Below are 17,183 nucleotides of genomic sequence, written 5' to 3'. Positions count from 1 at the left end.
ACAGCGAATCTCCTTTCAACAGAATCATGTACATAAAACAGTCTTTGTGGATTATTACATCTTTTCATACAGTCTCACGTAAACAGATAGCTCACACATAGTAATGGATTTCAAAGAAATGCACCCATACTTGGCTGTATTATAAAGTCATATATGAATCCTCAAACAAGCTCGTAAGCTCTCACCAGAGTGAGTTTTCATATCCACTATGAATGCAAGCTGTAAGATAAGTCGGTTGATCATCATAACTTGTATCCATATCACTTTATCTACTAGCACGGGAACAAGGGCCCTCTCATAGTAATAGATCACCTTATTATGGTCTTAGACAACCAGACGTATTGTGGTTTCATATTTACAAGATAGTTCTAGCGGATTTTCCTCACAACGATAGTCCTGGCGGAATTTACCCATATGAGATAGTCCTTGTGGACTTTCCACATTTAAGATTATCTTAACGGACTTCCACATTTATGGTAATGCCATGGCCATAGACTTCCATTCATCCCGAAAAAGGCTCACATACGTCCCCCAAAAGGCTCCCAAACATTTCGTAAAGGGATCTTATATGTCCCACATAAGGGGCTCTCATATACAGGTGCGCACAGAGTCACTGTATCATTTAATCTTTTTTTTCTATTTCAATCCAACTGAACCTCCCTTAAAGCCACGTAAATATAATGCATATGCAATCCCATGTATGACCATCCGAACCTCGTCAAAGCCACATATATATAATGCATACAAATACAAACATTCTGCCAACATATACCATCACTCACGCAACATATAATACATCAATCATACCACTATGTAACATAATCATATTTACTACTAGTTATTCCTATCAATTCAAAACGTAATAACACATCATGCCAAGCCTTTCATTTACTTAACATAAATAACTCACAACCATATAATTGCATCCCGTCACGCAACAGATACCACACCAATATTTCTTCTTCACAATGATCAGACTCATAACCAGCAGTATTTGCATGTCAACATTACATGCACACCTAAGACACCAACACTTCGACACAAGTTGATTCAACATGGTAAAGCACTAGTTCATCATATTTAGTATATGAATGACACAAAATACATCCATTTGAAATTTGAGTCTAATAACTCACTTGGGAGTTGTCCCCAAATCCATCTTCTGAGCCTTTTCCCCTTACTACACGAGACTCCTTAATCAATACAACACAACAACCATTTCAAAATCCAATTGAAACCATTCATCATCGTAAAAAAAAAAAACCTTATTCTTTTGCATGTAGAGAACATTTAAATGATCGTGCGTCTCTTCACCCAAAATAGAACAAAATTTATAGTCAATTGAAATCCTCAACTTTTTTCTTTTTCTTAAATCCTCTAATGCAGAAGGATTAGAAAACTTACCAACAAGCAAGATTTCCAATTTCTAAAACTTAAACCTCAGTCTCTCCCCTTCATGCATAAATGTTCCTTAATCTTTCTCTCTTCCAAGGCAAACTAGAGGAAAGAAGAAGAACAGAAAAATAAGAGAACCATCCCGGACAAATAACACCTCTGCTATATATATAATCCTATTACATGTCCTTCATCAACACCAATTCAACAACCACATAGAATAATACTAATCATTATGTCCCCCACTAAGAACTATTTAGTTTTTAAGTAACCAGACTAAATTTGAAATTCAACTTTTTCCCAACTAGCCCGCCAAAAATGCTTATTACAAAAAGGACCGCTAGAAAAGAAAATTTTTCAATTATGTCCAACTTAGAAAAAAAAACAATGAAACAAGAACAAAACATAATAATAAAGAAATGAAACAAAATAGATGGAAAAGGTGGAAAGTGGCGTGTATAAGTCCTAAGGAGCATTAGAAACTAAATGAATCCACAACCCCTTTCAAACGGCTCTAGTTTCCCTTTCAAGAAAGAAAAATTGGAAAAAAAAAAGCTTGAATATGATTTAACTCGAATTAAAATTCTGAAACTCATAATTTTCGTAATAATCTCGTCCAAAAATTCTACTTGCGTAATCTTCACTAAAACAATCATAACTTGAGCTCCTGAACTCAAAATCGAGTGATTCAAAGAGCATTTCAAAGCTAAGAGATAGCTCTTCGAACACTCTAAAGACATATTAACCAAAAATGCCTAGATCTAATCCAAAAAGTTGTCACAAGTCGGCTGATTTTCCAAACTTGAAAATTGGCAGCTTTAGTTCATTCTATCTGTGAATGTATCAATCAAATTTAGATTGGCTTCTTTTTTTTAAAATAAAAACATCATTCAATTAGACCAAATAGTTAAAAATTTTAAAGTTAGGTACCTATATGTGACAAAAAATATATGTTACTATATGAGAAAAGATGTATAATTTGGGGCTAAAACATGAATAAAGCCTTTATTAAATATGTGTATAATCTTGAGAATAAATTAAACTTTGGTTTAAATATGTAGATTAAATTAAAGGTTCACTAGGAAATGCAAGAATAATTTTGGAATTAACTCTTTTAAAAATTTATTAGAGAACGAATTGGCTAAGAATTGGATTTTGTGTAGATTAAGATAGTTAGGAGTGAATATTATATTATGACAATTAGAGGTTTAATTTAGTTAAAATAATTAAGATTTTAAATTAATAAGTTAGATAATAATTTAGATTTTAATTAAGATAATTAGGAGTTTAAATAAATTAGGATAATTATATTTTAATTTAGATAAGATAATTAGGAATTTCATTAATAGATTAGATAATAATTTAGATTTTTGGTGAAAAACATGAATGTAAATACAACTTAAAAGATTCTAAGAAACATTAAAAGCTTTATCATCTTTGGATAGTCGTAATTAGAGGTGTGCATGGTAGGGCAGCCCATAAAAATTTTTGGCCCGCTTTCAAGGCCTGCCCGAAATATGGGCCTGAAAATTTGTCCAAGCCCGCCCGAGAAAAAATGGTAGGCTGAGTCTACCTGGCCCGGCCAGTCATATTAAATTTTTTTGCTTTTTTATTAAATAAAAACTTTAAAATATAATAAATCAAATATATTTAAAACATAAAACAAATATTAAAACAAAAATAAATAAATAATGGGACTAAAATAATTATTAAAATAATACATAAATTAAAAATATAATAAAAAGTAATTATATTAAAATTGAAAAATTGAAACAAATTAAAACTAAATTAAGAATTAAATTATATTAATAACAAAAGTTTTACAATATCAAAATAACATCAAAACAACAAAAAAAGTAAAGTAAAAGTACTAAAGTTATTTAAAATTAAAAATAAAAAAATTTTAAAATAATTTAATATTAAAATCGGGCCGAGCCCGAGCCAAAAAAATCTTACCCGAGGCTCGGCCCGTTTTCTAAACGGGCCTCGTTTTTATCCAAGCCCGTTTTTGGCCTATATTTTACCCAAACCCTCCCATTTTTCTAAGCGGGCCTTGGTAAGCCATTGCCCGACCATGCACACCTCTAGTCGTAACCACCACATCCGGAGGAACTTCAAATATCTGGAGGGAAGACTACCAAGAAAGACTGATCTTAGCCAATTGGTCAGCAATTAAATTACACTCTCTAGAAATATACTTGATTTCCCACTGATATTCAAAATGCAAAACTTGCTTGACTCTTCTAAGCAAGGTAATGCCAGAATCCACATTTTCTTCCATATTCAGGGCCCTGACCACTTCTAGATTATCCGTCTGGATCCTGATTCTCTTATACCCTTTATCTAATAAATGAGAATGCTATAAAGAATACCCCAAAGTTCTACTTCCAAAGGTGAACATTTGCCTAGATAATGAGTGAATCCTAAGATCCAATTTCCATCCCAATCTCGAACCACTCCACCGGCTGCAGCATTTCCGGAGACTCTAACCACTACTCCATCAATAAATAAATTCATAAATCATCTGAATGGTGATGATGGATCTTCGAAGGAATTGATCTAGCCTTGGTCCCAAGCAAGAAATTCTCAAAGTGTTGGGCCTAACTGAGAGAGGACTTAAGAACATCATAAGCCGTCCAATTAATGTTTTGGAAAGTGAAAATTTTATGTTCTTCCAAATTCTCCAAGAGGTTAGTCCAAATAGGCTCGACCAAGTAATTCCCCTATCCTGCAACTTAAGATGACAACAAAGATTAGTTGAAAACCAAATTTGAAATGGAACAGAAAAAAAACTTGGCTTGCTTCTCTAGAGGAACTACAAGCTTTCAAACTTCCTTGGGCATCGAGCAATCTCGAACTATGTGCATGATGTCTTCAGTATTGTGACCACACTGTGGACAAGCGCTACTTTGCCCAATACCTCTCCTGGCTCGTTCAGAATTAGTAAAAAGTCTCTATTTGGCCACAATGCAAAGGAAAATACGAACCCTCTGAGGACCTTGATATTTCCAAATGAGCTTCCAAATATCATCTTTAGGGCACCAAAAATTTTCATTTAAGGCCCAATAAGCACTTCGAACAGAAAAGGATCCTGATCCAGAACGAGCCCAAATGATTCTATCTTCACCACCAGCCGAATGGGGAGGAGTAATACTTACAATTTGTCTTATCATGTTCTCAGGCAGCCAAATACGAAGCATGACAACATTCCAACAGCAGTCTTAAAGCACTCAATCTTTCAATGTACTATCCAAATTAAGTCTATCATGTGCAGAAACATATGAGAAAAGAGGCCCAACATCAGGTACCCAAATATCTTTCCAGCCACGGATTGTAGAGCCATCCCCAACTGACCACATAAGATTCTCACAAAAGAGAGGCCACACCTTAGAGAGAGATCACCAAAGGTGCGAGTAATTACTCTTATGGATAGAATCAGGAAGCTAACTTTTCTAACCATATTTTGAGCGAAGAACACGAACCCATAAAGCATCCTTACGAGAGACAAGATTAAACCCAATTTTCTTAAAGAAAGCGTTATTTTGATTGTGAAGAAGGCTAAAACCGATTCCTCCACAAGACCTAGGCTGATAAATGGAGTCTGTGACAGCCCAAAATTGACCCTAGTCGGAATGTGGTTTCGGAACCGCAAAACCGAGGCATAAAAATAATTTAATGCTCATTTTGATGCTTATGATATGTGTTAATTCGTGTGTGACATTTTTGATGTTTGATTTAGAGTTATAAATGTGAATTTCACTAGAAAGGACCTAGTAGAAAACTTTGAAAGTATGATGGGGAAATGTGAGATGACTAATTAAAGCATGCATGCAAAACAATGGCCTTGCATGTCAAATATCCCTCTTTTTATAGGAGGTGGCGGCCATGACAAGGGAGTATGGGCTAAACATGTCATGAAACATGTTTTGTTGGTGCATTAGGAGAAACAATAAACAAATAAGTATGGGTAATAAAGAAAGAAAAAAAATGTGTGTGAGTGAACCCCCCATTGCCGTGCATTGAAGAAAAGAAAAGAAAAAATTTTGCTCATCCATTTCATTCTCTCTTGACCGAAAATACCAAAGAGGAAGGAAGGAATTTTTGCTTCATGTTTGGTTTGGAAGGGATTAGGAAGAGATTTGGCTATACTTGCATCAAGATTAAGGTATGTTTGAGGTTGTGCCATGAGATTCATGCATGTTTTTAGTTGCTAGCTTGATGTTCTTATTAGCCCATGGTTCAAATCTTTGTTATATCATGGGGATGGTATTTGGCCAAGGTGGATTTTGTGTTAATGCCATTGCATGTTAAATATGAAGCTTGCTAATGGTATATGTGATGGTGGATTGATGGCTCTTGGACTTTCTTTTTAGTATTTTTGAGTAAGACATTAAGTTCTTTGCTTAATCATGACCAAAATTATGGTGTTGTGATGTATTCGGTCATGGTATATCCATAAGTATGATTCATGCATGTTGCATGGTAGGTAAGATTTGAGCTTTGGATATGTGTTTATATTTGGATATAAACAACTTGAGATTCGGCCTTTGCACCTACATGAATATATGTTTGCACATGATGTATTGGTATGACATATATACTATTTTAAGGTGTATATTTGCTTGTGATGTTGTTTCGGTTATGAAGTAAACGAGAGATGTGTATTGAGCTACAATATGTACTGCGTTAGTTAGTAAAATGTATGCTGTTTTTTTTTTTTTGTGTAGTATTAAGTGTAAAATTGGCCTCAACATAGACATGCATATTCGGCCAAATGAAGTAGATTGGTGTGCATGTATTCTGTTAGAGGCAACCATATTGAAGCCTTATCTTGGCTTAGATTATTGACTAAATGGGTAATAAGTGAGGATGGTTGCCGAATATACAAACATAATATACAAACATACATATGCATGTGTAATTGAATTATGAATGTTTAGCAAGATGGTTAAACTAGTTGATTTATTGATTAAGCTCAAGGAGTTAAAGAAGGAGAATCAAGCAAGGGAAAGACGAAGGTCATCGAGTAGCCGACTTGGACTATTTTACCCAACACAAGGTAAGTCACTAAGCATATATTTTGTATTGATTTGAATAGACATAATGTCTATATAATTATGCCGAAAGGAATGATGAATTTATATACATGTATGTATGTGGTGATGGAAGTATTGAATGAAAGGAGAAGAGGTGAGATGTATTGACTTGTTGATTTCGGCACTAAGTGTGCGGGTATAAACATTTGTGATCATGAGAATGGCACTAAGTGTGCGGGTTTAAAACTTGTACAGCACTAAGTGTGCGAGTTTGATCATATAGCACTAAGATTATATAGCACTAAGTGTGCGGACTCACTATATGCTTTTGAATCACTATTGACACTGAGTGTGCGACACTATTGAGTTGATCACGGACAGCGGATCGGGTAAGTACCTTGAGTTCATGGCTAATAGGCGCTATGTTTATATTTGGGGTTGAGCTTGGTAAGTTTGAACCTATGTGACAATGTAAATTGAAGTCACGTACATAAGAATTATCGTGGAATGAGTGAAAGGTCATGTAGATGTATGATTGTGACGAAAACAAAATGGTGTATAGAAATGCTTCAAATATCCTATTGATTAGTATATGGAATGTGAATGTGTAACTTGGTATGTGGTTGAATCGAATGGTCTAAGGAACTATGGTATAGTTCGGTTTGAATGGAGTAATTAGCCTCGTTCCATTTTGTTTCCTTTTGCGATAATGTTATTAATGGTTGGTAGTGCATTGCTTATGACTTACTGAGTTATATACTCATTCGGTGTTTGCTTGTCACCTATTTTAGGTTTCTTGGACTCGACTTTTTGCGTATTCGGGACCGTCATCGAAGTCATCACACCGACTAGCGACTTTTTGGTATCTTCTTCTTAGATGGTCTAAGAGATTATTTCGGCATGTATAGGCTATTATGTTTTGTTTGAACTTGGTATGTAAAATTTTGAATAGCCATGCGAAAATGGCTTATAAATGTTTTGAGCATAATGTTATAATCATTTGGTATGTATATGCTCATTAAGAGGCACGGAAATGTTTGGCAATGACCAGCCATTAGAATGGGTCATCATGATTATATTTTGGACTATATATGAAAAAGGGGTGGTTGAATCATAGAAACTATGTGTTAGAGAAAGTCTACCCTAGAAATAGATGCTGGCAGCAACAGTGATGTGGATGTGAAAAATCACTAAAAATAGTAGGAATGGAATTAAATAGTGAATAAATTATGTAAATGAACCTTGATGAATCTATATTCTATGGAAGAAACGAAACGGTCATATGAGTTGTATGTTAAGAGATATTTGGGTTTTCGTGAAACAGGGCCAGAACGGTTTCTGGATTCCCTGTTCCTACTTTGAAAATTCATTATAAATTAACCCGAGACATTTAGAAATCATGCCATATATTTATAGATTCCTTTTTGAGTCTAGTTTCTATAGAAATAAACAGCATCAGTATTGAAGCCCTGCACAGGGAGTTATTCGAGTTGCAACGCACGAAGGTCAGCATAGTCGACCCCTGTAACATGGGAGACTTTAACTAATAAACTGTACTAATTGGCTCGACCAAAAATTCTAGAAAAAAATCTGTAGATGTACATATGAGTCTAGTTTCAGGAAAAAATTATGAAACTGATTTTCGAGTTGTAGAACTCAAGTTATGATTTTTGAAGCGACTAGTACACAGATTGGCAGCTTGTCTGGGAAATTATCAATAAGTGGTTTGAAGTTTGTTAACACCTCGTGTTCGACTCCGGCGACGGTCTCGGGTTAGGGGTGTTACAGAGTCCCATCCTACCAAGGCTATTTTTGGATGTCCAACTGAACCTCCCCAAATAAACTGTCTACCAATCCTTTTAATCTCATCACAGACTCCTTTCGGAACTAACAAGGACTGCATGAAATAGTTAGGAATAGCAAGAAGAACCGATTGAGCGTAAGTGACCCGTCCTGTAAAAGAAAGTTTTCTAGCTTCCCAATTTTGAAGTTTGCTCCGAACTTTCTCAACCACAAAATTTAGAGTGCTCTTAATGACCCGATCATGAAGAAGAGGTACCCCCAAGTAACTTCCTAAATTAGTGACTTTCTGAAACCCAAAGAGCTGACTAATTTGATCAAATAAACTAGGATCCACCCCTGTAGAGAAAAACATGTTGCTCTTCCTTGCACTAATCTTATAACCAGAAAAAGCATAAAAACATTTAAGGATTTCCTTTAGAACAAGGGCTTGATTCATCTCCGTCTTACCAAAAATGACAAGATCATCAGCCAAAAAGAGATGAGATAAAGACGGACTCGATCTGGATAACCGAATAGGATGCCATCTTCCAGTTGTAATCTCTGAGCTAATAAGATGTCCTAACCATTACATACAAATAACGAACAAATAGGGCAATAAAGGACACCTCTGTCTAATCCCTCTTATCAACTTAAAAGACTTAGACGGAATTCCATTCCAAAGGATCTATATAGTAGAGGAAGAAATAGCATCCATAATTACTTTCCTGAGTAACTTTGGGATCCCAGCAGCAACAAGGGAAGCATCGATGAACTCCCAATTAATCTTATCATAAGCTTTCTCCAGGTCCAACTTAATGGCCATCCAGTTCCTACCTACTTTCCTACTACGCATTAAATGAATGCCTTCCTGCGCAATGATGACATTATCTGAGATGTTCCGACCATCAATAAACTTCTCTTGCTCATGAGATATGAAGTTCGGAAACACCACTTTTAACTATTATCGATCACCTTCATCACTAACTTATACATAACTGAGCAGAGACTAATAGGCCGAAATTGGATGAAATCCACCGGGCGGCCCTTCTTTGAAATAAGCATGATAAGGGCGTTATTAAGATCCTCCTCAATTCTATTACCTGCAAAAATTCCCTGAACCCACTCACAAACCCCCCACTAAATCCCACTGACTTTGGAAGAAATGCGCATGGAAACAATCACTTATCAAAGCTTTAGTGGAGCCATGTCGAACAGGGCCTTCTTAATTTCAACATTCAAAACTAGCTTTTTAAGAAAGTCTTTAAAGCGTAGGAAGATATTCAAAAGGAGTTCAGACATGGGAGAAGGAATTTCACTATACAACTTTTCAAAAAACCTGGCGGCCTCATCACTAAAAATGGTCTGATCTGAACACCACTCCCTATTACTGATACGTAAGGCCATAATGAGATTAAATTTCCTCCTTTGCAAAGTACGACTACGGAAGAACTTGGTATTATGATCCCCAAACTGGAGCCAATCACACCTCTCCTTCTGCCTCTATAAAAGCTCCTCATGATTAAGTACACTTTCCAATTCATCACGAACCTCCATCTCCAAATTAACTAATCTCCTAGAAGTTGGCTGATCCATAGCCTTTTGGATACACCCAAACGATCTCAAAAGCTGTCTTTTTCTCGTTCCTATAAAGCCATAGATGGACCTGTTCCAATCTTTGACATGTAAGGTAAATTCAAATAAAGAATCAACCACATTACCTAAAAATCTCTACTTTTTAACAATCAATTCTTTAAAATTCACGTGCTTCGTCCATCCTGTAAGAAAATGAAACAGTCTCCCTCTCGGGACATTAAGCTTAGGATTAGTTTTTAAAAGAATGGGTCTATGATCTGATTTAATGCGTGAAAAATGATAAATAAGAGTCTATGGAAAAGCAGAAATCCACGCATCATTAGCTAGGGCTCGATCTAATCACTCTTGTGTATTACCTCTTTACCAGGTAAAGTATGGACCTATAAATCCAAGATCCTGCAAATTACATGAGTCAACAAAATTACCAAAAAATTTAAATCTCTTTCCACTGGAGCGATCACTTTTTTTGTCCTCATCAGAGAGAATGGCATTAAAATCACCCAAAATCAACCATGGCAAAGGGTCTTCAGGCAAAACATCCAACAAATCAGACCAGAGGGTTTTCCTCTTAACTCTGTCAGGATTACCATACACAACAAAGATAAAAAAAGAATTATAAAAAATATTGCCCTGAATACATAAAAGCATGAACTAGGGATGATTATGAATAATATTAATGGAAATATAGTTCTTCTAACCAACCCATATGCCATCTGAAAAACCAACAGACTCAATGCGATGAGAAAAATCAAAACCCAAATTTTGAATGATAGAATTAGCTTTTTTACCACTAACTCTCGACTCCAAAAGACACACAATATCCGGTTTATGCTCTAAATTATACTCACGAAAGGCACGGAAAAACTTACTACTCACACATTGGCAATTCTAAGAAAATATTGAAAGATTAGAATTCATAAAAAAATAGACAAGAAAATAGAAAAAAATAAGAAAACCTCAAAAAATCTAACAAACTAGAACATTACAAGTCAAAATCAAATTCTTTTACCATCACTAGAATCACCTGTACCTGGGTCAGCATTTTGAAGGATGGAAACAAACTAATCCAACCTGGACATAGAATCACTCAAAAGAAATTTAGATAAATTTTTAATTTTAATAGTATTCCCTTTCCCACGAGGGATTTTATTAATTTTCCTAGTGGCCCAAACACCCCTTTCTTTACCTCTCATTATTTTCCCCGCATTCTGAGTCTTGCTAGCACCTGAGTTTTGCAAAGAGGGCCTTTCCAAAATGACACCATCGGTTCTGACACTGAAGAAGCAGGTTTGGATGTCAAAGCATAATTCACATTTATATTCACCCCCTAGTCAACCAAAATAGAATTAAGACGCGAAATATTAACAGGTGTTGAATTAAAATTAGAAAAATGAATTTTATTTAAATCATTGTCATCCGTTATCTTAAGAATAGAAACAAATGTGGGCCTAGAAGAACTCCCTAGATCGGTTGGAATAAGGCTTGCATCTGTTCAGTTTGGGCTCACCACAGTAATGGCCTGGAACAAATTAGTGCTGGTAGGGTCAATTGTCCGCTTGCCAAAAGATGGATCTTCAGATCCAATATCCGAAACCCCCGCGTCAAAAGACTAGCCCACTGACCCATTAACTACTGGGTCAGTCATAGTTAAATTTAAAAACCCAACGGCCAAATTATCTCCCCCCAGCCGCATACTCTTATTCAAATTAGGGCTACCCTGAGGATTATGTCTCTGTTTTTCAACAAAATCTCTAGCCTTCACTCTCCCCTGAAAATAGGCCAACGTTCCCTCAACTCCCTTATTTTGCTCTTTTTCTGAATTCACCAAACCTTCCGTATTATCTAAAGCACCAAAACAGGAACCCCATTTACCGTTTTCCGTCATATCCGTTCTGATTAGAATATTATTCCTAAAATTTCATCGATTTTTCCTTTCGACCAACACCAAAGGACCCGTAAGCCACGATTTCTTCTCTTTTCCCCATCTCCGTCGGAGTAACATTCACCTGATCCTTCTCCGAGCCAAAAACTGATTGCATCGAAGTACATAATTTATTGGTATGGTGGTACTTTCCACAGGAGAAGCAAATGGTCGGCAACGCTTCATATTCGACTCTCTGGTTTCTACCATTCACAAGGACTTGAGCAATCAAAAGCTTGTCCAAGTTAATGTAAATAGTCATCCCGGTGAACCGGCATCTAATCCTACTATCTGTATTGAGATCCAACCGTACTACTTTCCCAATAATACCTCCAATTTCTTCAATAATCTTCTTCTTGTATAAAAAACCTGAAAGACCTAGTAACCTTATCCATGCCAACACTGTGCTTGAGTAAGGTTTTGAGGGACTAAAATCTTTTGTCCAGGGCTGACCATAAATCAACCAAGGTCCCTATGACAATACTTTAGTATAATCATCAGAAGATTGAAATTTAACCAGATAATATCCATTCTCAATGCCCATGAGATGGAAAGGCTTGATAGGATTCTAAAAGCTACTAATTCAGTTATTAAGGGCCCTATACCCAATGTTTCTTCCAAGTAATTTTAAGACAACTGTGAGTTCCATTGCTTTGAACAAGATTTTTGAATCATTTCTGATAAATCAATGGCAGGAATTCCATTGACGATAGATCTGTGGATGTCTCCTTTCATAAACTCAAGATCTACATCATCATCGGCACTAGGAGAACCCAACTCTTCTTTATCAATCGCTCCAGGATTGATCCCCAGAAGTTTGTCCTTCTAGGATATCTTTGGACTCGATCCAGATTCAACCATCATAACAGTATCTTCCTCACCATTTCCTTCTTTGAAACGAACTTTCTTTGTAGTGCGATCCGTATCCACCCTAGACCTATCACCATCATCTATAACCAGATGAGAAGAATTGTTGCCAGAGCTCAGAGAGAATTCTTCCATTTTTTTCCAATGGTATTAAAATTTAAGAAGACTATTTCTTCCCGATAATAATTTAGATTTTAGTTAAGATAATTAGAAGTTTAAATTAAATTAGGATAATTAAAGTTCTAATCTATTTAAGATCATTAATAATTTAAATTAATAGGTTAGATAATAATTTTAGATTTTAATTAAGATAATTAGGAGTTAAATTTAAATTAGGATAATTAGAGTTTTAATTTAGATAAGATAATTAAAGTTTAATTAATAGGTTAGATAATAATTTAGATTTTAATTAAAATAATTAGAATTTTAAATTATATTAGGATAGTTAGAGTGATGCGGTCGTTGAGAGCACCAAAAATAACCTATTCCCTGTAAAATAATGAAAAAGAAATAGTAAAGGGGAAGTAGGGTCGAATCCTCAGGGACCGGATTATACGAATGCTTGTCTCTCAAAATCTTGGGAAGAATCGTGCCCAAGAAAACCTGCGTTCCTGAAAAAAAAATAAAAAACAGAATTTAAGAATTGATTTTGAAAGCGAAAATAAAATAAAAACAGAATTTAAAGTTTACTGAAATTATGATTACGAAAATAATAAAAATAATAAAGAGAGTTTTAAGAGAAAAGAAATTCTTATGGGAAAGTTCCAGCCTCCGGTTGTCTCATTCCGCCTTGGGCTCAATCCTTGGCTTTTGGATGATCCTTCTCGACTCAAGTAAGCCAGTTATAGTGGAAGAGGACGCCTACGACCACCAGCTCCAAAGATTAGATTTACGATTTTTAGGGAACCTGACTCTAGCCAGTAATTTATGCTAGATCAACGCTTCTCAATGGCAAATCCCACGCCATTTTGTCTTTTTGGCTCGCCAATCTCTGATTAACGAACCGACTATGCAGTCCTTCCAAAACATACAAAGCGGCCGCCTTTGATTATGCTAAAAAGCTTACTTCTTAAGGGCCATGGACGGAAGCGTCAGCCCGTAGTGCAGAGAAACGATGAATACTTGGCGAGAAGGCTAAGTACGGATTCTAAGCCTCAAGAACCCTTTTTGAGGAAATATTGACAACTTTTGGCTAGAAGGGTTTTTGTGGCTCATGATAATTGTGGGAAAGAAAATAAATAAAAATATGGAAAAAAAAAATTTATTGAAAAGAAATATGAAAGAACAAAAGACTTTTGGGGGAGAGTGTTTACAGAAAAAGATCCTCCCAAATAGAGTCACTTCACCCCCTATTTATAGTGCTAGGGAGATAGTCTAATTGAACTTAAATTTTAAAAAGATAAATACATTTAATTAAAGATAAACAAAGATAATTAAAATAAAATCCTAAATTTGAATAATCCTAATAATTATCTTAATATTAATTATCCTAATAGAATAAAATAAAATAGAGCCTTCCAAAATAAAATCTCTTCTATTTGCTTTTAAGTCCTTGTGCCTTCCATGTTCGCACTTTTGGCACCATATTTGTCCCACGTTGCATATTGGCCCATTTAATCTCGAATTGACGTTTTTCCTTGAATTTACTTTTCGCCTCCAATTTAGTCCCTAAAAGATAAAAAGACATAAATAGCTCAAATTAGTAGGCTCAAGCTCAAAATAAACACATGATTAATATATAAAACACGTCATTTTAGAGTATTATCATAGAGTTTTAGTTTATTTAAAATAATTAATAATTTAAATTAATAGCTTAGATAATAATTTATATTTTAATTAAAATAATTAAGAGTTTAGGGTTCCTCAGATCGCAAGTTGATTATTAGTTGAGCTGCTTAAAGTAGGTCACATGTTTCTCAGATCAAAGTTGACCCGTCTAGGTTTCTTCTAGACCCTACCAATTTTACGTCAAATAATGTTAATTTAAATTTGTCTCCAACTTAAAATATATTTTAAATTTTAAATCTATTACATACATTTTAATTTTATTTATCTTGTGTATTTAAAAAAAGTTAACCCGGCACATTCCTATTAAACAAAGTCAAGTTTTATTTTATTTTGTGTATGTTAAGTTGGATATACACTTATTTAAGGGTTTTTTTGTATTTTAAATTTATTTATTTTGGATATGAGACCTTATAATATATATGATATTAGTATAAAATATAAAATAATTATAATTATTTTATTAATAATATTTTATTCTTAGTATTATTGTTATTATCACTTACTTAAACTTTGAATTTATATTAAATTACATATTTTTAGATTAATTATTACCTGATTAATAAAGAATTATATATCAATTAAAACTGAGGTTTAGCCCATAAATAGATGTACTAGCAAAACATTTTCATTCGAATAGCATATCAAATTTTTTTAAAATATCACATTTTAGTATTGTTTTATAGTTTTGTTTTATCACTAAAATATATGATTTTTTTTATTTTAAAAATGTTAAAGAGGAAAACAATAATAATTAATAGTAGTCTGCTACCCTAGCGCGTTACTTATGCTCTCTCTGGCATTTTTTTTAGGGTTTTATTGTGTCTTTTTTGTTGGCAGCAATCATCTCTACAATATTCTTAAATTATTAGGAATAGTTTCTCCATGCTATTGGTTATCTTTCTGCACCCATGGAAACAGATTGTGCAGGATTAACTTTCGATGAAGAAGAAGAAGTAGTTTTGCAAGTTCAAGTGGATCCGAATACTGAAAGGGAAGAAGTAGCTCTCAAATCGGTGGGGTGTTTTTTAACAGCCAGTATTATTCACTTTCCAGCAATAAAAAGCACTATGGCTAATTTATGGCATCCTGTTAGGGGTGTTCAAATTAGAGATCTAGGGGGGAAAAGTATTTATTTCAATTTTTTCATATTATGGATATGGAAAGGGTTTTAAAGGGGTCACCATGGACATTTAATAATCATCTATTGATATTGTATAAGTTACAATAGGGAAATATCCACTAAAAATTCCTTTAATTTCAATGCCTTTTTAGGTACAAGCTCATGATGTTCCCATAGGCTATTATTCCGAAAATCTGGCTATGTCAACTGGGAAATTTTATGGGAAACTTTCTAGAATATGATGGCTCAAGTTTAGGGAAAGAAAATAGAAATTTTATGCGAATACGAGTTCAAATTGATATATGACGCCCTCTTAAAAGGAAGAAAAAAGTCATGTTTTGTGGAAAATGCTCTTATGTCAGATTCAAGTATGAAATATTGTCTCTTTTTTGCTTCTATTGTGGTCGTTTAGGTTATAATGATTCCTTTTGTGAAGCTAAGATGGCGCTAAGGGTAGAAATCGTTGAGATGGGTTAGGATTTATATTTGCAGCACAATCAAGGAGAGCCCAAGCAATGAATAGTGTCTGGTTACGGGAGGAAGGAGGAGTATTGGGTGGTATCAACATAGATGGTAATTCCCAAGGAAATAGTGGGTGGGGAATAAATAAAAGAATCAGATGCGCTAAGGATATTGATCCTATTTTAGGATTCAACCTAGAAGGAAAAATGTCTTCTTAGCAATAAGGGAAAGAAATTTTATTATTTAGTCAAATCCAAACTGCAATGGATCATGATCTGGAGGATGGGGTAGTAATAGGTAAGGAGGGGAAAAAGAGAGCTAGAGGGGAGATTGAAGAAAGCAATAATGTGGTGATTAGAAATAGGAGGTTGTCGAAAATTACTCATTTATCATCTGCGGCTGCCAAAAGGCAACCCGACCAGGCGCAATGAAAATCTTGAGCTGAAACATTCATGGTTTGGGGAATCCATGGATAGTTCAAAGACTTCAGCATTCGCTGAAGTTACAATATCCCCAAGTGGTCTTATTTATGGAAACAAAAATCAATAGGAGTCAGATGGAAAAAGTAAGACGGAGTTGTGGTTTCCATTATGGTATTGATGTGGATTTGATTGGCTCTAGAGGAGGATTATGTTTAGCATGGCGAGGGGATGTTAATATAATGCTCCAAAACTTCTCAAACCGTCATATCGATGTGATTATTGAGGACTCAGGAGATAGGAAGAAGTGGAGATTTACAAGTTTCTATGGTTCTCCTTACACACATGATAGGGATGAATCATGGAATCTATTGCGGAGCTTACGTAATAATGGAGAGTATCCATGGCTGGTTTGTGGGAACTTTAATGAAATCTTATATGGTTTTGAGAAGAAAGGAGCCTTACCTCGAGAGGAGAGAAGGATGAAAGCTTTTTGAAAGGTGTTAGAAGATTGTAATTTGGTTGATATGGGCCATTCAAGGAATTGGTTCACTTGGGAGAGGGGAAATTTTCCAGAAACAAATATACAAGAAAGATTAAGTAGGGAGTAGCTACAGAAACATGGATATCTTTATTCCCAGATTTCTTAATTCAACACCTATGTAACACCCCTTACCCGAGTTCGATGCCGGAATAGGATACGAGGTGTTACTAGACTTGAACACATACATACAAACATTTTCGAGTCATAAAATTTGGCTCGACTTTAAAACTTTCAAACTTCCTCTTAACAACCCTAA

The sequence above is a fragment of the Gossypium arboreum genome, chromosome 4, assembly GCF_025698485.1.
Source record: "Gossypium arboreum isolate Shixiya-1 chromosome 4, ASM2569848v2, whole genome shotgun sequence".
Lineage (NCBI taxonomy): Eukaryota > Viridiplantae > Streptophyta > Magnoliopsida > Malvales > Malvaceae > Gossypium > Gossypium arboreum.
The sequence above is the reverse complement of the archived record's forward strand: the minus strand, read 5'-3'. Positions refer to the sequence as shown.